At 35.2% G+C, this 26,722-nt stretch overlaps 2 non-coding genes across 2 annotated transcripts; one reads left to right on the top strand and one right to left on the bottom strand.

The window, feature by feature from the left end:
* Positions 1-21,242: 21,242 nt before the first annotated feature.
* Positions 21,243-21,316, bottom strand: TRNAR-UCG (transfer RNA arginine (anticodon UCG)). Its single transcript has one exon. It is a non-coding gene; the product is annotated as a tRNA-Arg (tRNA).
* A 109-nt stretch (positions 21,317-21,425) lies between these two features.
* TRNAK-UUU (transfer RNA lysine (anticodon UUU)) lies at positions 21,426-21,498 on the top strand. Its single transcript has one exon. It is a non-coding gene; the product is annotated as a tRNA-Lys (tRNA).
* Positions 21,499-26,722: the final 5,224 nt, after the last annotated feature.

Raw genomic sequence — 26,722 nt, 5'->3', positions numbered from 1 at the left:
TATACTAAGTCTTGCACGAGCATAACAAATAGATGATCCCTATGATGGGGGAGTCGCCACTTTTATCAGGCTACCAGTAACCTTTCAAAAAACCATGTTTCTACTCAAGGAAATATGTATGGTGAGTATCTTGGGAGCAAAACCATGTATGCTCTTGCACTGAACTTCTCACAAATATCCTCAATCAATAGAATGGGTGGTCTACTACATAAAGGTGTTTAGTAATTTTTGATGTCTTTGGACATAAGTTCATTCTGCAATGACTTAGTTAAGAGCCTTGTAACTTGTGTTGAGGCCCATTTGTCCTTTTGACAAGTTACACTGTAGGAACAACTATACCCAAGGCTACAACTTTCGCTCTCACCTGATTTCTATAGCGGCTCGAAAGATTTACCACGCGAGGTCGTTCCCAAGAGTGATGTGTCTCTTGGTAGGCCTCCCTTAAAAAGATAAAATTTTGAGTGTTACTAACACTTTTCTCTTGCACCTAGGACCACGAAAGCCAAGGGAGAGGGTAGTGTGTGTTAGAAGTGGTACCACTCGACAAACTCTTTTGCACAAGTGTGCCAAACACAAAATACACTTGTTCTTTTTAACTTGTCATTGCAATGATGTTCTATCTAATTGGAGATGTTGCTCCAACAATCATGATGTTCTTTTTAACTTCAAAGGCAATATGTTTGAGTAAACTAGAATTTGAAATCCTGGTCAACTGAAATTGAAACACGTATGCATGAAGTAAAATCATTTTGAAAAAAAATGAGACAAGTTGATTGTTCTTTTTACTTGCACAACAAGTTGAAGTGCTGATTGTGAATTTTCTTAATTTTGATGCAAGAAATAAGATTTTGCCTTGTCTTGTTTTAAGCACCAAAATAGAGATTTGTTTCCTAACTTGTAAGTAAACAAAATTGCATTGTGATTTTTAAAGCACCAAATGAAAGTTTGTTTTCCTAGCTTGCAAGTAAACAAAAATGTGTTGTGATTTTTAAAGCACCAAAAGAAGTGTTTTTGATTGTTAAGTAACAAAAAGGGGTTACTTTAAAACCTGCACATAAAACAAAATGTTAGAAAAATCTGAAAAACATGGTGGGCTTCCACAAGCCTAAAAAATAATATTATCGATTACAAGGCCTTTCTTTTACAATGTTCTGGTATAATAGTGCTACTCTGTGTGACAATAAAAGCGCTACTTAACACAAACGCGCTAAACTATAAACAAAAGCGCTAAAGTAAAATATTTAAATAGCAAATATAAGTGCACAAAAATATGGACAGGAGCGCTAGTTAATAATCAAAAATGCTATAACATGGGCAAGAGCGCTAAATTTGAGACAATAGTGCCATTGTAAGAACAATAGCGCTAAAATATCAAATTGCAATAGCACTAAAGCGCAAACAAAAACACCAAAGCGCGACTTGTGTGTCAAGCTAAACAGTCAAAAAGTTAGTTTGTAAAAAAAAAAAAAGTTGTTGGGTTCACCAAATGATGCTCTGTAAAATGAACAACGTTAGACTAAAACCTGTGGTCGTATAACACACAAAAACACAAGAAACAAAGACAAACGTTAGTGTTGATCAACCAAAAACTAGTCTAAGCAGGCATACCAAAAGAGACACTAAAAATATGATAAAATATTTAACTAGGGAAGCAAATACAACAAGACATCTCGAAATGCTTTCTACCATGCTCTTAGCTCCTTCTCCCTTGTTCCTCTCCTCTCCAAGTTCCAAATTAGTGTAGCTCTCAGCAACTTTTTGCACTATGGATGTCTTATGGAGATTCAAGATTGAAAATGCTTATAAACTTATGCTATGCAAGTGTAAAAATAAGCTAAATATGAGATGCTATGAAATGAACACAGATTTATTTTAGTCCAAAATGACAATATATTAGTGATTTTATGCTAAAATGCTCTCTAAAATTGACTATAGATTAAATGCATACATGTTTTTAGGATTATGACTATGAATGTTAAATGCTTGAGGATTTTAAAATGAGGAATGTGAGCTCTCTTTATAGGTAAAATGGAGCAATGGATGGTTGAGATTGAGTAATCTCAACAAGGGTCAGGATTGAATGATATTCAATCCATGTGAGGACTTTCAACCCAATCCCAAGATGACAAGTGTCAATATGAGATAGGTTAAGAGGAGAGGGAAGAAGCCCTAAATGCTTGACATGACCTAAGTTAAGGTCAAGGTTGGGTTGAATGAATAAATTCTTTATTCAAAGAATAAAGCTTTTATCCAATGGATAAACTTTTGTGCAAAGGTTAAAGGGACAACCATGGTCAAAGCAATAAATGCTCGAGGAGACACATGAGTCACAAGAGGGTTGAGTTAGGGGTTAACCATAAATGGTCATGTAAGAGCCATAAGTGGTTTGGAAGACTTTAGAGGTTAATTGTTGAACACACAAAGCATTAAATGTTTTTCAAGGACTTTGAAGTCTTTGAGAAGTGACTCCAAGTTGCTTAGGAATGTGACAATAATTAGGGGATGGATTAGGCTAATTAGGAAGGGTTTAGAAGAATCTAGAAGGGGGTTATGATTGCAAGTGGGTGTGGTGGGTGAGGGAAAATAGGATTTTAATCAAAATAAAATTAATTTATTTCAACTTGTGGTTGCAACTTGCATTTTTAGGAAAATGCAAGTGGGGGGGGGGGGCGGTGGGCGGGGAATGATTTAAATAAATGTTTTATTTAATTTATTTAAAAGAGGAAAGAGGATTAAATTGAATAAATAGGATTTGTTCATTTAATTGATTGTGAATTTGGTATAATGAATTAATTAAATAAATTGAATAATTTATTTAATTAATAGGAGAATGTTTTGAAGATGCATTAATTAAATATTAATTTAATTAACTAATGGCTAGTGGGTTTTTAATCAAATAAATAGCAAATATTCATTTAATTAAAATAGATAGATTTATATGACTACAAGTACTACATAAGAAGAGATAAGGAAGACTTGGGAAAGTTTGATGCAAGATCAGATGAAGGAATATTGTTGGGGTATTCTACAAAGAGAAAAGCTTACTAATGTTACAACAAGAGGCTAAAAAATATTGTTGAAAGTATGAACATCAAAGTGACTGAAGAATGGTATCATATTGCAGATGAACTTGAGGTTGAGCTAAAAGATACTCCTGTTGCTATATAATATAATGAGGTTCCAGAAGACAAAAAAGAGATGAACCTGAATAATTACCTAAGATACTTGAAAAGCATGTGCAAAAGAAACATTTAGAAGATTAGATTATTAGAGACAAAGGAAAATGAGTTCAAACCAGAAGCGTAATTGATGAGACTAGTGAACAAACAAATTTCTATTTTGTCTCAGGTGGAGCCAAATTTTTATGTAGAAGCTAGCAAGGATGAAGATTGGATGAAAGCTATGGAAGAGGAGTTCAATCAAATTTAAAAGAACCAAACATGGAAACTGGTATCTATACTAGTGGACAAGAATGTGATAGGAACAAAACGGGTGTTTCAAAATAAGTTAATGAAGATGGAAAATTCACAAGGAACAAGGTAAGACTAGTTTGCAAAGGCTATTGAAAAGGTGAAGGTATAGACTTTGAGGAGACTTTTGATATGGTAGCTAGGATGGAAGTTATAAGGATGTTTCTTTCATTTGCCGCATATAAGAACTTTAAGGTTTATTAGATGGATGTCAAGTCAACATTATTGAATGGAGAACTTGAAGAAGAGGTATCTATTGAACAACTATATGGGTTTAAGTTGTCAAAATATTTGGATATGGTTTTGAAAATCAAGAATGCACTCTATTAACTCAAGCAAGCTCCCAAATATTTTTATGCAAGGTTGGACAAATACTTGTTGAAACATAATTTCAAGAAAGGTACAATAGATAGTAATATTTATTTCAAAATTGAAGGTGATAAACTATTAATAGTTGTTGTGTACGTTGATGGTATAAATTTTGGAGGTGATGATAGTGTTTGTAAGAGATTTGTTGAAGAAATGTAGAAATAATTAGAGATGTCAATGATTAGTGAGTTATCATTTTTCCTTGGTCTTTAAGTGACATAGTTAGAAGAAGGTGTTTTCATTTCTTAGACCAAGTATATCAAGGAGATGTCTAAGAAGTTTGGTATGGAGGATTTTAAATAGATTGAAACTCCTATGACTACTAGTTGCAAATTAAGTAAGGATAATGGATCTCTAGAAGTTGATTAGAAACTGTATAGGTATATAATTGGATGATTGTTGTATTTGACTACTTCAAGACCAAATATTATGCATGCTATCTATTTGGTTGCTAGATATTAAGCTAATCCAAAGCAATCTCATGATCAAGTAGTGAAAAGGATATTCAAATATTTGAGAGGGACTTTGGAGCTTTGGTGTTATTGGATCCACAATTGATGTTCAGTTATGTGTAATTATTATGGTGTTAGTATTCAGGAATATGTTGCATTCTTATGTCTACTAGTATTTTGGTGATGCAGCTCAATCATTAAGTGTTGTATATATTTGGTGATGTTACCTTGGGTGTTCGCTTGTGTATTTGGTGGTGTGCATCATATTTGGTGTCAGTTGTATTGGTGTACCTCAACCATTTTATCTTTTGCACCTGACTTATAATGTTTTGGTCCATGTGATTGTGTGTGGATCTATGAGTGATGATTTAGGATGGACAGTAAGGTGTGCCAACATGGTGTGATATCTCATACATATAATTTAACCTTCCACAATACATTGTAGATTGTTTTTGGGCTGACTGTTTTGTATTTTCACATTACATCTAATTAGGTCGACCTAATTGATGTTGTTGAGGTTGCAAATAATATATAAATGGTGGAATCTTTGTGGAAAGTAACACATATGTTGTGGGTGTTGTGTGAAGAGAATGTGAAGTAGTAAATAGGTCTAGAAGTATAGAAAAGTAGTAATAAAGATATTTTTTGATGTGTTTTGAATAGTGAATTATGATCAACATTTCAGTGGATGCAGTTCCTTGCAGTTCAATTCTATTGATGTTATTCTATTATAAGGTTTGTATCTTTCCTTGAAGAAATGATCAGTGTTTCCATGTCCTCATTGTATCTTTCCCTAAGGTTAGGGGTAGTGATCTCCTTGTCCTCTGGACTAAACATTGTAACTTGATTATCATATAGTGAGATAGTTCTCACCACAGTTTTTCCCAGTTTGGGTTTTCCAAGTAAAAATCTTGGTGTTAATATGTGGTTGCTTTTGTGGTTATAGTTATTTTCTTTTATGCATATGGTAGATGGAATGAATGTTAAAAAAAAGTTAATTTTGTTTACGGTCTAGTGTATGTTGATTCACCCCTCTCCCAACCCCCCTCAACATCTGGTAGTGTTCAATAATTGGTATCATAGTAAGGTTCCTAAAGTTACTTCCTAACAGTTGGGGTAAATTTGGGATTTAAACACTATGTTTGGATCAGAATAGGATTTGGATGTTATGGATCAACTTGAGTGGGAGAGTGATGTTGTGGTGGATATGGAAGGAGAATTGAGGCATTCTCTAACTGATCTAGATGAAAGCATAAATAAGTGTAAGAAAGTTGAAGAAAATATTTCCTATCTGAGAAAGTTACTTGAAGGAAAAAAGGCCATTGATTATTTTGAAACAAAGTTACATGAAAAATCAAAGAATGTACTAGACTTGAAGAGGAAGTGCTTATGCTATATAAATAATAGAAAGATGCAAAAGAAAAAATTGACAAGGGATTGAAGCTTAAAGGTGGCAACAAAGTACTTGATGTGATGTTGAGTGCTTAGAAGAAAAATAAAGATAAAGGTGGACTTGGCTTTGAGAGAGGTGAAAGCTCTAAGATTCCTAGCAAAGGAGATAAAGGAAAGGAAAAGGTCAAGGATGAATTGAAGGACATTAATAAAGATAAACAAGGTTTCATTCTAGTCTGGAACAAGAAGAATGTTAGAAGATCTCCTCCTACTCAAACCAGGTATTCATCAACATTTAATGGTAACTATTTTAATGCAATAAGTTTGGACATAGACCTAGTGAATGTAGAAGTTAGATCAAATCTTAGTCATTTAATGGTCAATGTTACTCTTGTAAGTTTGGACACAAAGAAAGCAAGTGCAAAAGTAGGATGGTATGGACTGGATATGTGAATACAAGCTATGGTAGAAACATTCAATCATTCAATGGATATTGTTATACGTGAATCAATTTTGGGCACAACGCTTTTGAGTGTAGGTCTAATGTCAAAATAAGTTGAAATATCCGCAACAAGGTTTGACTAGTTATAATTACAATAAATCAAGACACATTGCTAGGTTCAACAGAGGAAAGAATGAGAGGACTACTAGTCTGGTAAAGAACATTAATATCATTCAAGAAAAAAGAGAAGATGAAGATGACATGGGTGAAGAAATCAAATGAGAAAATGAAAGAGAATAATAAGGATACATTTGCACCTACTGATGGTGCAGATTTCTCTTTCAATAACTAGACAATATACACTATCTAAGGGGGAGAACTAATTGAAGATCTTATGGACCCCCTTGTGGTTTGGATATTGAGTTGTTTTCAGTATGACAGAGTTTGTGAGAGCATTTTTAGAGGTTTATGGATGTTTGTGGTGATTTGCAATGTTGTTTGTGGATTTTAGTGAAATGGAGTATCAACTTTTTGAGTTACAATGGTAAAATGTAGTTATGTCAATAAAACCCTAAGTAGGTGGATGCAACGGTCAAATTGGCTTTTTGAGTTCATATGAATCACTTTTAATCTTGTGAATTTGAAGATCTCTTTGGTGCGAATGATTTTTTTATGTGACAAGTGTGTTTGAAAGGTTTTTTTGCATATCTTATTTTTTTAGTTCATTTTGAGGAAGTGTGAAATAGCTACACCTATTGTTGTTGATCCTGAATTGAAGCCACAACCCATTTTCAAGTCTTATCCTTATGTGGCAATGGTGAAAGATAGGGAAGGAGTTTTTTTTAGGGTTTTGATTGATGTGATATGCATAGAGGATGTTAGGGCATACATTCATGTGCCTATTGCAGAGATTAGTTACATAAAATTTTATGATGTATGGAAGGAGCTCACTGAAGATAACTTAACAACATTCAAGAAGGAGTACAAGATGGTCCTAGAGATGGGTCTAAATATTTGGAATAAATTTTATTGACTTTAGCTAAGATGAAGAATGGGTTTGAATCATTCTAACTTAGATTCATGATGATGTGATGTATTTAGATCATCTAAACAAAATTATGAAAGATGCCATTAGGGCATTAACTGGTTTATGTTCCATCAGTACTCTTTTGGTGAAAAATCATACTATTGTGTAGCTCACCAATTGTGTGTATGATAAAAGGGTTATGATCGTGGAAGCAATTATTGATCTAGGAGTTCAGTATGTAACAAAGTGTTTGGAATACAAATTCTACTTCCAGAACTATGAGGGTTTTGCCACTGCAATAGCAATTCATAAAGCACGTCAAATCATGGTCACTGGAGAAAGATTTGACCTCTGTGAACTTTTGATGATATAGCTTTTGGAGAACTTGGAAAGAACAAAGAAGAGAAAATATCAACTCAAGTATGGTTCCTTGATTACTTGTTTGGCTTTCATATTCATGAATGAAGTTTTAGGGATTAAGGATAATGTGTGGAATAATTTTACCCTAATTGGAGTTCAAATTAGACAATATATTAGGTCTTTTGGGACAAGTGGAGATGTATACAACACCCTATACTTTGGGTGGTTCAAGAATTTTCAGTGTAGGATGCAAGAATGGGAGAGATTTATGGAAAATATGGTTCATAAGTATAAATATGTGTTTAATTTTCTTGTGAGTAGAGATAATTGTTATATTGAGGTTGTTGAGAAAAGAATTGCTTGAATACTAGAGTTATCCTATGAAGTTTTAGTAGAATAAGTTGAAAGGCATATTGCTACCATATAGAAGATGTCAATGGATCCAAAAGAGCCTATATTTGGTAATGCAAAAAATATCTTTTCTAAACTGAGGCAAAAGAAAGTAGACAAAGGGCATGAGAAAAGGATAGAGAAATTATATTAGAATATTGGTTTGTGCCCTATATCTGAAGTTTTTGGATTGACTTTGATTGAGAGGTTTCCTATGCATGCATAGAGGAGGACTAGGTTTGTCTCTTCCTCTCCTCCAATGAATATAGGTGCCTCCTGAACCCCTGCCAGATCAAATACAAGTGAGAAGAAAGGACCAAGGCATAAACAATAAGAAACCAGGGAGAAAGAAGGTCTGGAGCTAGAAATTGAAGAAGGGGAAAGTGATAGCAATGATGAAGAAGTTCAGAAGGAAGAGTTTGTGGTCTAGATATGAACCACAAGGACTAAGGCTAAAGAAGAAGAAGAAGAGGAGGAGGATATAGTATCTTTGAGTAGAATAAAGAGAACATTAGTCTCTCTACTAGAGACCCCTACCAAGAAGAGGGAAGAGGCGAAGAAGAAAAAGGAACATAAGAAGAAATTTGAAGATGATCTGAATTATTAGCCTTTTGATCCTAATAGATTGGTGAAAGTGGTGTGTGAGCATGAATCATTGGAATTATATGTTGGGTTGTATCCAAATGCACCTTTGGCAGATAAGGAGAAGATTGAGAAGGCAGACATAAAGTATTCGATTATTTTTAACAAAACTATGGGTGGCATTGAAGAAAAACTACCTAAGGGGATTTTAGAAGTATTGACAAAGAAAAGAAAGGATGCATTGTTAAAGGAATCGGATATGAGGACTCAAGCACTAGATATGTTAACTAGTTTGTTATCAAAGGAATAAAAGAAAAGATTTAAACAGGCCCTAAACACAATATTCTAGACAAAAGAAAGAGAGAACTTTATCATGACTGGAGATTCAGAAGATATTAAAAGGATAGAAAGACAAACAGAAGATGAAGCCATGGTGGCTATGGAAAAATTGAAGAGTACTTTGTCTTATCCCTCAAAGAAGACAAACATAGGATCTGGTCTAAGAGAGACAAAAAGTTTGTCAAATCTGGAAAAAAGAACAGAGGAGCAAAAGAGTTAGAATGTTGATTTAGAAACTAATCTAGGTGATCAGATGGATACAAAATATAATCTAATGGATGTAGTTGAAGATGTTCTATAAGAAACTATGGAGGAAGACAAGAAAGATGACCTGGAGAAGGAGAAAATAGAAGAAAAGATGGAAGAGAGAAAAGAAGGAGAGGAGGAAGAAAAGGAGGATGAAAGATAATATAGAAGGGAAAAAGGCGAGTCTAGTGAAGGAGAACAAGAATGAAAATGAGAAGGAGAAGGAGAAGAATGCAAAAGATGTAAACAAAGAATGTCTATTGGGGAATCTTCCAGACCCTTTGGATATTCTACATCAAACCTGTTGTAGTTGCAAATGAATTTCACACTTGTTGTCAATCCAGAGGTACTACAAGAACCCATGTATCAAGGTCAAATTGACCTTAGCCATTTGTCACCCCTACATATGCATCTGAGTGATGTCCTCCATCACATTGCAAGAAAGAAGTTCATCATATCCCAAGTGGAGTGTACTGAGATGGTCAATGATACATTAAATTTTCTTCACAAGAGACTTCTAGAGGTTAATTTAGATGGATCACTAAGTGATGTGGAGCAACTAGAGGTGTTACTAAAGAAATTAAAATATAATGCTTCTAACTTGCAAGTTAAAATTTTGAAGGATGTTGAAAATAAGGTAGAGGAGAAAAGGTTGGAAGATCTAGTTAACAAGTGTGCAGATGTACACATCTGGCTGTAGGAAAGTATAAGTGCTTTTGAAAAAAATATAGATAGTGTTGTATAAGTATATCAATTTTGTCAAAGTGGCCTAAATCAACTCAAGAGATAATCAAATAAACATTTTTGAAACTCGAATTGTATAGTTGTCTAAGTCAGTGGACTTTAAGGAATATGGAGATGGTAAAGGAAGAGTTAACTTAGAGAATCTATACATAAAGCTTAACCTATTGATCCATCAGAAGGAGTAGACCAAGAAGGATTTTAACTGATTGAGAGAAGAATTTTAACCAACTAAGAGATATCATAGATATGCACCTTGCCAGTATGGTGAAGATTCTTAAAGACTCTCAAGAGCTAAGAAAAATGGTAAAGGTTCCAACAAGTTGTGAAGAGGTAGAGAATCATCTTTTGAAGATGGAGAGCCAACATGATTTTTTGGTCTCTGTATGAGTTGATTGAAATACTACTTGGGCTCAGCTAAAGTTCATCCATTAGAATATCATACCCCCAACTCAACGAGGTGGTTAAATGTTTTTCTAGTAAGAAAATTTTGACTTTGCAGTACATATGTGGACATGTTGGTGACATAATTTTTGGTTTATAGTTCTGAGGTGTTGTAGATAGGGGGAGTTGTATATAAGAAGGAACCCTTTGTCCTTGATGTCAAAGGGGGAGTGATTTTGGAGTTCACACAAGTGTTAACATCAATGACAAAAGGGGAGATTGTTGCAAATGTGAGTTATTGTTGTCATTGCTATCAAACTTGTTGATCCAGATGTGTAACTTGGTAGCATTATTTGGTCCAGATGTGGTCTAGTGTAATCCAAGCTCTATGACCATGTAAATGTGTAGAGTATATTTATGAATGCTTCAAAAAGCTTATAAATATGGATCATGAATTGTCTAGAGCTTTGGTGTTGATTTATGGGATTTGCAGTTGATGTTCAATCATGTGCGATTGTTCCAATATCAATTTACAAGAATATGTCACATTCCTATGTCTACTAGTATTTTGGTGATGTAGCTTGATTATTTAATGTTGTGTATATTTGGTGGTGTTGTCTTGGTCATCTGCTTATGTCTTTGGTGGTCTACATCATATTTGGTGTTAGTTGTATTGTTGTACCTCAACTACTTTATCTTTTGCACCTGACCTATAATGTTTTGGTATGTGTGGTTGTGTGTGGACCTATGGGCGATGATTTAGGATGGAAAACAAGGTATGTCGACATGGTGTGGCATCTCACACATCTTATTTTACCTTTCACAATACATTGGACATTGTTTTTGGGTTGATTGTTTTGTATTTGCATGTTTCATCTAATTAGGCCAACCTAATTGATGGTGTTGAGGTTGCAAATGATATATAAAGAGTGGAATCATTGTGAAAAGCAACACATATGTTGTGTGTGTTATGTGAAGAAAATGTGAAATTGATAGATGTATGGAAGTGCAGTAGATCATTAATGAAGATAGTGGATGTGATTCCTTGTAGTTTGATTCTATTGATGTTATTCTAATAGAATTTTTGTAGCTTGCCTTGAAGAAGTGGTCTTTAGTGTTTGAAATTCTTTATTTTATATTTCCCTAAGGTTGTGTGCCTTATTCTTACAAGTCATCTCAAGGGTAGTTAGCCCCTTGGCCTCTGACCTAAATATTTTAACTTGATTATCACATAGTGGGATAGTTCTCACCTTGGGTTTCCTACATAAAATCTTGGTGTTCATGTGTGGTTTCTTTTGTGGTTACAATTATTTACTTTTATGCATATGGTATATGGAATGAATGTTAAAATAAATGTAGTGTCCCTCCTTGATTTATCTTTTCCTTTTGTGCTTCAATGAAATATTTTGTCATAGCATAGACTATTTTATGATGCTTGGATTAGACTATCATGGGTTTTTATGAGGTTTAGATACTTTATCATGGATTTTGGACATATTATATTGCATTTGACATTACTATTTCATGTGGATGATGGCATTATGGATTGTTATATGCTTTATTATTATGATAGGTTCTCATTTGATGACTTATATGTATCTCTTTATATGTGTTGTTTATACTCTTTTACGATGATTTGAGGATATTTTATGATGTACTAACCCTAATTCATGATGTGAGATCGACTATGATACTGCTTGATTGTTTGCGAGTGTCTTCTACTATCTTCATGATAGGGACATGATGTCACATCACTCATTGCGAGTGGGATGTGACATTGTGATTCTCTATCACTTGCATGTATCATATATTGTATCATGGTTTTGTGGATGCAGGATTTGCAGGTACCAGACATTGACTCCACTTGGCTTCATAGGTCTGAGTCTATCTTATCCCAATGGCAAGTTGATCGAAGGTGACATGAAATCCCATTCTACACTCTAGGTTTAAGTTGATTACCCTTGTCAGTCTTTGTGGGAGTTGTTGTTCAGTGTTGAGTGATCTCTTGAATTGTCTCTTGTTGGTATGCTTGGAGTGTTGTATGTATTGATTGGTTTAATTATAAATTTATTAAATAATTTATATAGTTTAATAATGTTAAATTAAATTAATAGATTTATGTAGTTTATAATAATAAAAGAAATAAATATAGTTGTCAATAATAAAATAAATAAATATTTGATAATAATATTTAATATAGCTAAAGAATTAATGTTGGTAAATAATCTTATTATCATTGGATGTTTATTATTTATTATTTATGGGCTTTTGGAATTATTATTGATATTATTATTAATATTATTTTGTAATAATAAGGCTTAGATATTTAATTAATTAAATAGCCTTTGATTATTTATTGTGGCTTTAATCTGTTTATAGCCCTTGGTTTATTATATTTAATTATTTGTTGGGTTTTATAGGTAATTGTGCCCATGAGTATTATCTTATTCATTGATTTATTATTTATCTTCTTGGGTTGATTAAATATTATTCTACCTACCCTTTCATGTGATTGGTTGAGTTATTGGATAAGAAAATTATCTATAATTTTATTTACAATTACCTTGGATTTTGTGATGGGTTGGTAAGAAATATTCTTTAGTCTAATATTTTAATTGACAGACATATTCTATGGATTTGGCCTGGTTTTCTATTTGCTTTTCTAAGTTTTCACGGGGATTGGCTCTAGAAGTATTTTCTACGAATTGGGGACTTGGATTGCTTGGCTTGTAGATTTTTTCTTCATCAATTCTTCATATTACCAGGTTGGAGGTTCTTACTTCATCATTTTCAATTTGGAAAAGATTGTCTTCTCTGCGTATTCTCGAGAATTTGGGGAAAATAATTCATTGATATAGTTTTGTATAGTTGGCTCATGAAATATTTCCTTGCATAAAAATTTATCCTATATTTTAACTTTAGAAAATGGGGAAAATAAATTGGGGATATGGTTGTTGCTGTGAATATACGGCTCTGCATTTTGTCTGAGTTGGATGCTTGTTCTTTTCTCTAAGATATTGGTTGGAATGTGTTTGGTTGTGATTTTGATGGAGTATAGTTTTGATTTGAGTTCGCTATGGGCCGTGAGAGGCTTCCAATGACTCCATTATTTGTGAAGTTCGAGTTATTACTGTGAAGTTTTGAATGGAGATTTCCTCTTATTTGATTTATGTTATTTTGACTTGATTACACCTTTAAGTTGGTAGTTTCTGGGTGTCATTGCTTTGCTTGATTCTGGGACTTAGTTATTTTTTTAGTGATTTTAGATTTGAGATCGTATTTGAGTCATTTTTCCATATTTTCTGAGTTTGTTATGGATGCGTGCTAAAACAATCAGTATATGCGCTAAAAGATTTGTTAGATGCACTACAGAATGTGACATATGCATTGTTTTTCTTACACGTGTGCTGCAGAACTGAGTATATGTGCTACAGAACTGAGCAAATGCGCTTCAGGATCAAACAAATGCACTACAAGGATAGACATATGTGCTATTCTATATTATTTGGATTATTTTGTTTTTTGAGCTAGTTTTTTGGATTTCAAAGTGTTTTGGTTGGATTTTCTAGTTTCTCAGTTTGATTAGGGGGTCTATCCAGAGGTTGTGTTATGTACATCCAAGAGATAGAGACAAAAATGAACTGATAAAATTGCATCTACATATGCATAGGTTCAATTTTTAATAAGCTCAAATATCTAAACCACTTGCAATAGATCCAGTCAAGAATCTCTAAAACTCTTTTGCAATCTACCTACTTCAATCACACAAATATCCACTATCGCACAAATTTTTCCTTTCTCACACACATCTATCAACTCTCTCCACACCACATTCACAACATATCAAGCAAACCATAACATATATATACCGATAGGCATATGCACTAAGTTGGCTTCAAGAACACTTTCCCCAAGAATACTTTTCCATCAATCTTCTAAATATTTTCCAACAATCATATCACATGTTACATTCACCAGAGTAAAAACAAAAATAGAAAAACATTCAAGGTCGGTTAGACTCAGAATGATCATGTCCTTGAACTTCCAAAAGCACGTTTCCAAAGCACAAAAACACAATACAACTTGACATAAAGAAATTAAAGTCACATGAACAACATATTGCCAAAAGATCATCATCAGAAACCAAAATGTGGAGGAATGCGGAGCATTGCAAACACTGTCGATCACCATCACCGCTAAATACACTTCTGGAGCACCAAATTCAATTGCCACAACTAGATCCAAAACTTGGTCAATATGAAAACATATCCACATACTGGAAACATACATTTCCAGAGCAATATCCTTCCAAAAAACACATCTGCAACAACTATAGCACATCTACAACAACTATAATTGTAACACTAGCTTCTTGACATAACAACAATATTCTTCATCGTCATACATACATACCTATCTTCCACTATTTTGTAACACCTTCACACATACATACCACAGTTCTACAACACCTTCACTCTATGCATTGTCTTGCTATATCCGGACCAATCCAGATCACCGGGTTCGACATCAATGACAACCAAACACATATTTCTAATAATTGATGTATGATTTTATTTTTTTCAAGATGAAAATATATGAATTGGGAAGTTTGACATCTTGGACAATGTTTTTAATTAAGGGAAAACAAGTTTTGAAGGGACTTGAAACCCTATACAAAACAGGTTTTGGAAGGACCTGAAACCCGAACCTTAAGATAAGCCTGAAAGTCCACCCAATGAAACAAAACACAAGTGAAACATGACAAAACCATACAAAAGATTGGGGACAACACAAGAAGGACCCCCAACAAGAACTAACGAGTTGCAAAAACAAAAGACCAACAAGCAACCCCAACCCAACCAGGATAGATCAAGGATTTGATCTACACTTGTGGGATCAAAGGGTCATATCAAAAGAGGCCTGGGACGATTTAGATTTCTTACTTTTAACGGTAATCCATCCCTCCTCGACCCTAGCAGCAGTCATTTGCCAAGAAGACAAGTCCAGAATAGAGGACCTCCCACCACCAGGAGGAACAAAGGCAACATCCGGAGAGGCGGGGACAACAAAAATATGAGAATCAGAAGGATCAGACAAAGATCCAGTAGCAATATGGGAAGCAGGAAGGTCATCCACCAAAGAAGAAGATCCAACATCCTTCAACCCATTAGCCGGGATGCCACCACAAGCATCCACACACACCTGAGGTGAAGCAACACCAGAACCAGGGGAAAAAGCCGGAGGTGCAATACCTTCACCCACATCAGCTTGAGGAACTTGAGCAACCACCTGGGAGAAGCTTTTCTTTCGAACAATTCAGAAGAGGCACCCTTCCACCAAGAAACAAATCTTTTATTTTCTTTTTATATGACTCACACTGTGTAGCAACATGCCCAGTCTGGAAGCAATTTCGACATCTGAAGGGGATACCCTCAAAGTCGAGTGGTTGGATCCAAGATCCCAAAGAAGAGTCAATCTTTATCTCAGCTGGGAGCCCTTTAGAAACATCAATGTTAACCAAAATCCAAGCATAAGTAGAATGATATATATAGTAAGAATACTTATCAATCATTAGGAAGTCACCTAAAGCCTCCCCCACTTCCTCTAGCAGAGAGTCTGTCCATAGATGAAGGGGAAGGTTAGGGAGCCTAACCCAAATATGAATCTTATTAAATGAATTAGTAGATGGGTTAAAATTTGAGAAATAGGGTTTAACCATCAAAAGAAATTTATCCTCCCAGCTGAAAGGATTGTTACATAAAATTTTCGATCTATCCTCTGCCTGTTCAAATTTAGCAATGAAAAAACCCTTGGCTAAAGGATAAATGTTTACTGTACCCTTTAAGATCGGTACCCAGCTTTGGGAAATCCAAGTGTGTAGTTGAGGAAGGCTTGGCCAAAAGCCTTGAAACTTACAAATCAGTCCATGAGACTCAAACACTGAGGAGTTGTGGATGATCTCCTTTTCAGTATTAGTAAACACCTTGAAAGCCAAGGGGTTGCACATGAGAACAACCACAGGCACCAAGCCACGAGAATCCTGATCCACAACAAAGGGTGCCAAAAACTCAACAACAAACACCAAAACACCACCGTCTGCAACATTATCGACAGGAGCATCAACCTTTGGCCCACCAAACACAATAGATAAAGTAAACCCGCCCGCCAGAGAAATGGGGTCATTAGGCATTGACCCAGAAGCATCACCAGGGGCATGCACTTGAAGGGAGGGGGGTGAAGGAGCCGTAGAAAGAGAAGGAGACATTTGGGCGAGAGCGGGAGCATTGGTTTGTGCCTTTGTTGATCCAATGTGCACATCTTGGACAATGTTAACAATTCTCTCACTAGAGTAGTGAGCACAAGTAGACTTAGTGACTAGTCATCTTCGTCGTGTTTATTTTATTTTTAAGATGTATACAAGAAGTGGGAGATTGTTAGGATCAGTTGTACCATTGTACAAAGTATGTGAATAACTATAATAATTGAATAGTGTGTATGTTATAATGTTAGACACTATTCAAATGGGGAATCACACATGAGGGAATCTTTATGTGTCATGTCATATTTCTTTCTCATGTCCTAGAGAAAACTTTTCAATAAATATGGATACACATGAATGACATAGGATTTGCAAAGTTAATGCCACCTTATCCTAACAAGATATATGGGGTTTTGTGGTGGTAAACAAGGTAGCTAACTTGGATAGTGGATAGGCTACTAATGGCTATACATTCTCTTTATTTAAGGGATTTGCTAGTTCAATGAATAAGAGACAACAAATTATGGACCTTTCCATTATTGAAGAAGGATAAATGAAATAGTACACTTCGCTTCACTTCAACCAAATGTGACAACACTGGATACTTGCAAATAGTCATACAAAATTAGTAATGCCATAGATCCCATTTATAGCAAAATGAGGGAGGAAAAAGGTCATAGTAGTAACTTGAAACAAGAGGCAAAAACCAATTGCAAAAACCCATGCCTAGAAAAAGAGACAACCATGAGACATAATAAAATATTAATTTCCTTCAAATGGTTCCAACATGAGTGCCTAACCCATAGCCACTCAAATCCTTAGCTTCTTGGATGATTTGTAACTCCCCAATGACTCTTTGGATCACTTAATAGACAACCTTTCACTTTCTAATCTTGGGCTCCTAAAGCATGACTTTTCATATCCCAAAGTGGGGTAACTTATCCATGTTGTCCAATTCTTATCAGTGTTAAATGATCACCTCTTGAAAATGCAATTACAATTCGCCATAAAGTCAAAATGTTAAATATTTATCTCATGCCCTAGGAAATAGTTTTGAAGAAATATGGAGACACATGAATGACATAGGATTTGCAATATTAATGCCACCTTATTCTAACAAGATATATGTGGTTTTGTGGTGGTGGACAAGGTAGGTGACTTGGATAGTGGGCAGGCTACTAATGGCTATGCATTCTCTTTTTTTAGGGGATTTGTTAGTTGAATGAATAAGAGGCAACAAATTTTGGCCCTTTCCATTATTGAGAGGGAACATATGGTTGCTACACATCAGTAAAATGTAGTTCAGCTATAAAGATTGCACTTGAATATTTTGCTAATAGATAAGACTATAAGGATCATTTGGGACAGTTGGTGGCATTAGTTTGACAAAGAATCTTACTTTTCATGCTTGCACAAAATATATTGATGTACGATTTCACTTTGTTCAAGATGAAAATGTATAAATTGGGAAGGTTGACATCTTGGACAATGTTAACAATTCTCTCACTAGAGTAGTGGTCACAAGTAGGCTTACTTAGTGATTAGTCTTCTTTGATGCGTTTATTTTATTTTTGTAATGAATACAAGAAGTGGGAGATTGTTAGGATTAGTTGTACCAGTGTACAAAGTATGTGAATAAATGTAATAATTAAATATTGTGTATGTTATAACGTTGAACACTATTCAAATGGGTTAGCTCACATGAGGGAATCTTTATATTTCATGTATGACATATTTGACACATGTCAAAGTGGTTTTGATCAATGCCAAAACATGTAAGAAAGGGGTTACAAATATACTTGAAAGAATTGTTGAACACACAAATTAATACACTAAGAAGAGCGAGGGAGGAGGGGGGTAGAATCAGTGTACACTTTAATACTTCTAAAACATTTTTCAGCACTCACAAGTAGTTAACCATATAATGCAAAAGAATGTGAAGATCAATAACACAACACACAACACCAAGATATATGTGGAAAACCCAAGATGGGAAAAACCACGGTGAGAAAATTTTGCTTGGAGCTACTATCCAAATCCAACCTCACAAATGTATCAACTGATTACAATCAATTTGAAGACACCAATCCCCCACACTTTATGGACACCAATCTAAAGGAGCACCAACCCCCTACAGTTTATGGACACCAATCCAAAGGAGAAACAACCCCTTTATAATATACAAGACTACAGTATTGATGTAATAACCTTAATGCCAAGAAAATGAATCAAAATGAACCTTTGTAGTTCTTCTCTATCTCTTCAGAAATTTGGTTCACACCCTTTCAATTCTACAACTCTCCTTATTTGGTACTCAGATTGATAAAACAATATCTTCTCTCACTCTGTTCTACTTCTCTACAACTCCCGAGTCTTTCTTCTCATTACAACTACTTAATCCGTATCAATTTTCATTCTATTTTTATGCTCTATGTTAACCTCCAAAATAGTCGGTTGATACCATGTCACAAATCATACAAGAAGTCGTTTACATCGTAATCATGCAACATGATCTATACATTTATCTATGTGGCATTAAGATCATTCATTCACTCGGTTTGCACTCTGTTCTTATCATCAGAACATAGAGAATCCATCTCATTTGGTAACTCATCACAGTCTATCCAATTGCATTAAATAGATAGTTGTCTAATTTCCCAGAATTCTCAATTATTGTGCCAAAACAAGTTCCTTTAGATTTTTAAATCTGGACTATTGATCATCTTGGTTTGACCAAAAAATTTGGTCATTGTTACCACCATGGTAGTTCCATCCACTACATCATTTTACGACTTGCTCAATCTCTCTAGATCTTCTTTTGTATGTCATATTAGAGAGACTTGGAAAATCTCTTGTCGACACTATCCTTCACATTTCTCTTAGCCTTCTAACTGAATTCTCCAACTATATCGGAAAGACATGGAAATGTCTCTCTTCGATGAGGTCATGTCCCATCGTTATGCATTCAACCTTCATCAACTCTTCAAACTTTGCAATTGATCAAAGAGACATTGCCGGATCAATGTGACTCAAAAAGAGTCTCCTCAAAATAGCATAGTCTTATCGATATCAACTTTGTGGGTCTCACACAACTTGTCACTTACCCTATCGGTGTGACAACATCATATCAAAGAGAGGAGTTTATATCTCTTATTGATAACCCATCTCCTACCAATGATCCTTGTCAAAACCATGATCAAAGAGACATGAGCATGTCACCTCAATGCCCGCTCCACACTCTTGATCGAAGAGACATTCGCATCAAAGAGACTAAGATCAACTCATGTCGAAAGCATAGTGTCTCTTCGGCGAGCTTCTTTAAACTCCTCACATCGAAGAGACATTACCATATCGATAAGATTGAGATTAACTCTCACCAAAAATACTATGTCTCACTGATGACCTTGCACTAAGCACGCTCTAAGTCGAGCGGTAAAACCATGTGAGCTATTGCTCACTTAAATCACACTCACTTGTCTATATAAGAACTCAATACCACCACCACACAACCAATGTGTGATAAATGGTCAAAAACACTATGTCTCACTGATGACCTTGCACTAAGCACGCTCTAAGTCGAGCGGTAAAACCATGTGAGCTATTGCTCACTTAAATCACACTCACTTGTCTATATAAGAACTCAATACCACCACCACACAACCAATGTGGGATAAATGGTCAAAACCATTACACCATAGGTCTATTCTTTCTACACATGATCTATCTACCTTCTACACACAATCTGTTTGTTTTGCTCGAAGGTGCACATCTACTCTGTGTTCATCAACCTCATGGCATCTCAAAGACTTTCTCTATTTCTCTTTGTCATATCGACCCATCTCGATACTGGTCCCTTCCTTCAATACATATCCTTTTGACATCAATGACAAGATTATTAGAACGAAATCAACAAGAACATATTGAACTATTTAGTTTTGAGAATATAGAAGAGCACCTTGAAAAAGGAGTTACACTTCCAAGTAGGAGTACCTAGTTTTAGTTGTTAAATAGTCAAACAAGAGGTTACATTTACATGCCTTTATGTGTAGGAGTATCTTTGAATGCTTCGAAAATGACGTGCCAAAAGTAATAATTCAAAGGTGGACTTTTATTTGTTTGGGGTTACTTTCTATTTTGAAATTGTTGACTACTCATGAGAGGCAGTGGATTTAGGTCATGTATTTATTAAAATTGCAAGTGATTTACATGGTGAGAAAACATGCCTTGACATAGTGGATTAATGGAGTTTGAATTTAAGACTAAATATCAATATGTTGTTGAAGTGATGACACATGAACAATATTATTAATGGAGGTTCTCAAATCTATTGTAAGTCTATTTTAAAAATAGAGAGAAAACTTATTGTAATGAAACAATTAAAATAGATCATAAAATAAACATTTATCGCACGATTTTCAGAACAACAATTAATTGAAACTAGGAAACCGAAAACATTAGTCTTTGCCTCATATATAAAGCAAAGACTAAAAAAATGAATATGTCAGCACATTAATCATTATAACAAAATATAAGATAATCCAATAATAATCACTTAAACATGTAACAACATAACAATTCTTAAACATGTAACAACATAACAATTGTGCAGATGAAAAGTTTTGTGCCTAACATAGAAAAATCATGAAGAAGAGATGACATAAATATAACAGGCCATGTTTCATTGCATCTGAAATTTACTAATTTAAAGGATCCCCGTTCCCTCTCAACATCACAAACAACTTCATCACACAGAAATTTTAAGATTTACACATTCTAGAAAATAAATAATCGACCACAGTGGGAGTCGAACCCACGACCTTTTGATCCGAAGTCAAACGCGCTAATCCACTGCGCTATGCGGCCTAACTGACAATTAAAGCCAATTTTTTATAATGTATTTTATTAAATGACTCACAACTGTCGTAATATGTTTACTAAATATTTAAATTAATATAACAATTCTTTAAATAAAGCCGTCTTAGCTCAGCTGGTAGAGCGCGTGGCTTTTAACCACGTGGTCGTGGGTTCGATTCCCACAGACGGCGTACTTTGTATTGTCCACAATAATTCAACAAAGCTCTATAGCTGGTTAGAACTCTTTTTGAAAATTTTCTTCAGCTGGTTATCAAATATAAAACTATTCTTTTTTAAGTAGTGTTCACAGTTTGACGTTGGAAACCAATAGAAACATGAATTACAAATTCTATAATTGTGAAATTATGTTCATATAACCCCATGAATATTTTATTTGTTTAAGAATATCTTATCATGTTTTAAAGTTGAATGGAAAATAAAACGGTTCTAATTTTGTATCTCATTCATTGATCATTGAAAAATAAATCTTTTTTTATATTCATGACCGCAAAGTATCTTTGTAGTTGTTTCACTAGCCAACAACATATCTTGAAATATAAAACAAGTAGTTTCTAGTATTAACATTTTTTTGTCTTACTATTTAATAAAGAAACTCTAAAAATTGGTGCCACTACCCCAACCATTGAGAAGAATTTGTTGAAAATCACCCTAGAGAAAATAAAGCCTTCCTCTCCTTTTCTTGTCTCCTCCAAAAAGAAGAGATTGGACTTTAAAATGGGCCAAGAAGCTATGGAGAAAACAGTTCACATTGTTGATGATGTTGAGATTGATCATATCGAGGGAAAAAAATGTCTAGGGTTCTAACTCTTACAATCTAGTGGTAGGAGGTATGCACAATTGGCTAAGATCGCTTCCAAGGGTAAGCATCTTGAGTCAAAAGGAAAAGAACCTATTTATGATGAGGAGGTGGTGGAGTCTATAGATGATGAGTTTAACCCCCACACTGTAGAGGAGAGTATTGGGGACAATGGCCAAGGAGAAGAGGAGGTTGTAAGGGATTATGCTGAAGATTCTAACATTGATAATGAGTTGGTGAATGTTGAGGAAGAGTTTGAGGTTGAAATCGGTGAGGAGGAAGAAGATTCCAAGAAGGAAGATTTGATGGGAATAGGGAACTAACTTGAGACTAACGATGATAACCAAGATGAGCTTAAAGTTTAAGATGTGGACCTCCATGTCTGTATATCTACTCTGGAGTATAGGATAGAATTAGTTAAATTTGTTGACAAATTTTACATGATAGAGAAAGCCCTCTGCAACATAATCTCAGCGACTAATGGTATAATGCAAAAAACAAGTGATGAGTATAGTGTTTAGACAATCATAGATTAATAAGTAGAAAAAGAAACAAGAAGCGCAGAGAAGAGTGGATGGACTCTTTTGATACTCTCATAGAGAATTGGAACCTTATAAAAGGTTCTCTTGAATGATGGGTTATGCTACTTTTTTTGTCATTTTATGTTTTCTTGTTTAGTCTATCTGCTATTCAGATCCGCGTGCCTGGTTTTTTTATTATATGGCCTATGTGCCCTCTAATACTATTAAGATATAGTTTTAGTATAAGGTTTGCATGCCTTCTCTTTAGATTTAGGTGTTTTTGATTAAGGGAAAACAAGTTTTGAAGGGCCCTGAAACCCTATACAAAACAGGTTTTGGAAGGACCTACAACCTGAACCGAAAGATAAGCTTGAAAGTCCACTGTAAGAAACAAAACACAAAAGAGACACGGCACAACCATACAAAAGATGGGGTACAACACAAGAAGGACCCCCAACAAAAACCAACGGGCTGCAAAAACCAATAGCCCCAACCCAACCAGGACAGATCAAGAATTTGACCTACCCTTGTGGGAACAAAGGGTAATATCAAAAGAGGACTGCGACAATTTAGATTTTTTACTTTTAACGGTAATCCATCCCTCCTCAACCCTAGCAGCAGCCTTTTGCCAAGAAGATGGGTCCAGAATAGAGGACCTCCCATCACCAGGAGGAACAAAGCCAACACCCGAATAGGCAGGGACAACATAAATATGAGAATCAGACAAAGATCTAGCAACAATCTAGGAAGCAGGAAGGTCATCTACCAAAGAAGAAGATCCAACATCCTTTGAACAATCAGTTGGGATGCCACCACAAGCATCCACACACTCCTGAGGCGAAGCAACATCTGAATTAGAGGAAGCAACCAGAGGAACAATACCATCGGCTTGAGGAACCTGCACAACCACCTAGGAAAAACTTTTCTTTTGAACAAAATAGTGTTCTGAGGAGGCACCCTTCCACCAAGAAACAAATCTTTTTTTCTTTTCATCTATTTCACACCGTGCAGCAACATGCCCAGTCTGGAAGCACTTTCGACATCTAAAGGGGATACCCTCAAAGTCGAGCGATTGGACCCAAGATCCCAAGGAAGATTCAATCTCTATCTCAGCTGGGAGCCCTTTAGAAACATCAATGTTAACCAAAATCCGAGCATAAGTAGAATGATAAATATGGTAAGAATCCTTATCAATCATTAGGAATTCGCCTAAAGCCTCCCCCACTTCCTCTAGCAGAGAGTCCGTCCAAAGATGAAGGGGAAGGTTAGGGAGCCTAACCCAAATAGGAATCTCATTAAAAGAGTCAGTGGAAGGGTTAAAATCCAAGAACTAGGGTTTAACAATCAAAACAAATTTGTCCTCCCAGCTGAAAGGATTATTTCATAAAATTTTTGATCTATCCTCTACATGTTCAAATTTAGCAATGAAAAAACCCTTGGCTAAAGGAAAAATGTTAACTGAACCCTTTAAGATCATTTCCTAGCTTTTGGAAATCCAAGTGTGCAACTGAGTAAAGCTTGGCCAAAAGCCCCAAAACCTGCAAATCAGACCATGAGATTCAAACACAAAAGAGTTGTGGATGATCTCCTTTTCAGTATCAACAGACACCCTAAAAGCCAAGGGTTTGCACACGGTAACAGCCACAGGCCCCAAGCCACAGGCAACCCAATCAACATCAGAGGGCGCCGGATGCACCGAATCACCATCCTCTGTATTAGCGACAAGAGAAACCCCTACAGAGCCCCCATTCATAGCACCAGGCAAAGCTGCCTCACCAGGGGATCGAACAAGGGGCTGGACGAAAACAACAACTGGCCTTAGGGTAGCGGCAGACAACTTCACAGTGGCAGACGACACCATTATCTTTTGAATATCCCCTTGGGGAGTTATCCTTTCAATTTAGGTGTTAGCCCTAGCCCACGTTTCGTTTTTAATCTTGGTTAGGGCTAATATGACCTTTCGCTTTTAGTTTGGATGTTTTCTTGCTAGATCTTTTGGGATCAAGGCCCTTTCCTTTCTTATATAATAAAAAACAAGAGGAACTATAGTTACATAAATATTTTCAATTCATTGAAATAATAAAAAGTAATATAAGATTCTTCAATATCCTCCTCAATATTAAAATAATTATAATATTCATAATAAGTCAACTAAGAACTTCATATAAAAATGTCATTCTATTTGTGCTCTATTTAATTTAACTTCTACTATATATTGTAAATCTCACCTATCATAAACAAAAATTGTGATAGTTAGTTCTCTCATTATTCGCTATCTAAGTTTGTTCATGAAATTTGAAACCATAATGGGTATCCACCAAACCAACAATTAACATTATTTAAACAACATCAACATAGAAAAAAAAAATCGTTAATAATTTTTGCTTATCCATTTAGATACAACTCTTGGAAAAAAATCTAGGCTATTTGTGGAGGTATGGGAACCCTAGTCTAATGCAATATCTCATTACTTTGTTGAGATTATCCTTGTGCCTTTTTATAGGTACTTCATTTTCAAATATGGTAGAGTGATATATATCACATTCATTTAAGGATTTCACCTTTATTTCACACTTGTTGCATTTGATTTGTTCCATATTATACTAGAGAGAACATAAAGTTTGGGTCCTTTAGATACACATAAAGGTGAAAATTTGATTTGGCAATTTGCAACATAGAAGGAGAAATCAACAAATCAATTTTTTTGAGGGGGAGGAATTCACTAGATTCAGTCACAAATCAAATAAGGATTGAATACTAAGTGGATTGACTGATTATGATGTGTTTTTCCCTCTTTTGTAAGTTGAAATGTTGATTTAGGGTAAAGTGTTGAAATTGAAGACAAAATTGAGAGAGTAATGAGCTACAGGTTTGGGATTTTATCATGCACCTGGATCTGAGTAATATAAGCTGATTCAGATCTACCCTATGAAAATGCCCCAAAAAAAGAAGGGACCGTGACGCAACAACACGGTCCTCCAAATTTTCTACACATCAAAAAGGGTTGTTTTGTCTTTATGTCTGAAGCTTATTTTGAGAAGTACATCTACACACATGTTCCTGCACACAGAAAGAAGGGGAAAATGGGTTGGGAATAGGGGTTTGCCTAAGTCAAACCCTAGTTTGGAATCAACCTTGAATTAAATATTGCAAATGCTTAAAATAAATGATAGAAAGGTATACCTCGGATCTGCAATGATGATGATGCTTTACTTCTTGAATGTAATCACATATGTTGTATGAAAATGGCATGAACATGACAAAACCCTAATCACACACACATGCTTGCAAATAAATGATGTAATGTTGCTCCACAATAGATAGATGAAGAATATGTAGCCTTGAAGACCTCTACAAATGCTTGATGATGAATGCTTCAATGCTTGATTGCTTGAATGTATTTCTCCCTCTTATCCTTGCCTTATCGCCTTATTCATCTTATGCCAAATGAGAGGGGAAGACCTCCTTATGTACTTTCATGTTGTCAAACATATCAATTTTCTGACATAGGCCAACATGGAGGAGTAATTCTCGCTCAAATTTTGGATAGGGCCTAGGGTTCAAATTAGGTCCCAATTAGGGAGGATGCCATGGTCCTAATGAGGACCAAGGTGCCATGCCTTGGTCCTACCCCAAATTGGGATAGGGTTAATGGGTCCCAGCAAGTTACAAGAAGAAAATATGATATTTATGGTATGCCAAAGGCATAAATATGTCCAGATCAAGCGTGAGGATGAGAACACTAAGGTGAGGGGCCCAAATGTGGTCAAAATTGTAAAGGGTGCAATTTTAGGATGCTACAGATACACCTAAGTGTATACAAAAAGATAATGCAAGTATTCACTTATACATGTGCAAGGTATGACCAACTAAAGCACTCTTTTTAATAAGACACCTTTCAACACTTACACTATATTTATTGGCCAATATTGTTCTTGAGTTTAAAATACTAATTAATCAATCAACCTATGGATAGCCCTGATATACATTGCAAATACTTTTCTTATGATGTTTCAAATTGAATGTTAATAAATAAAACAAGAGCTGTGATATACAGCTAGAGTCCCTGCCTTATGC

The sequence above is a fragment of the Cryptomeria japonica genome, chromosome 1 (genome assembly GCF_030272615.1).
Source record: "Cryptomeria japonica chromosome 1, Sugi_1.0, whole genome shotgun sequence".
NCBI classification, from domain to species: domain Eukaryota; kingdom Viridiplantae; phylum Streptophyta; class Pinopsida; order Cupressales; family Cupressaceae; genus Cryptomeria; species Cryptomeria japonica.
Note: the sequence above shows the minus strand (reverse complement) of the source record. Positions and strands in the feature narration are given on the sequence as shown.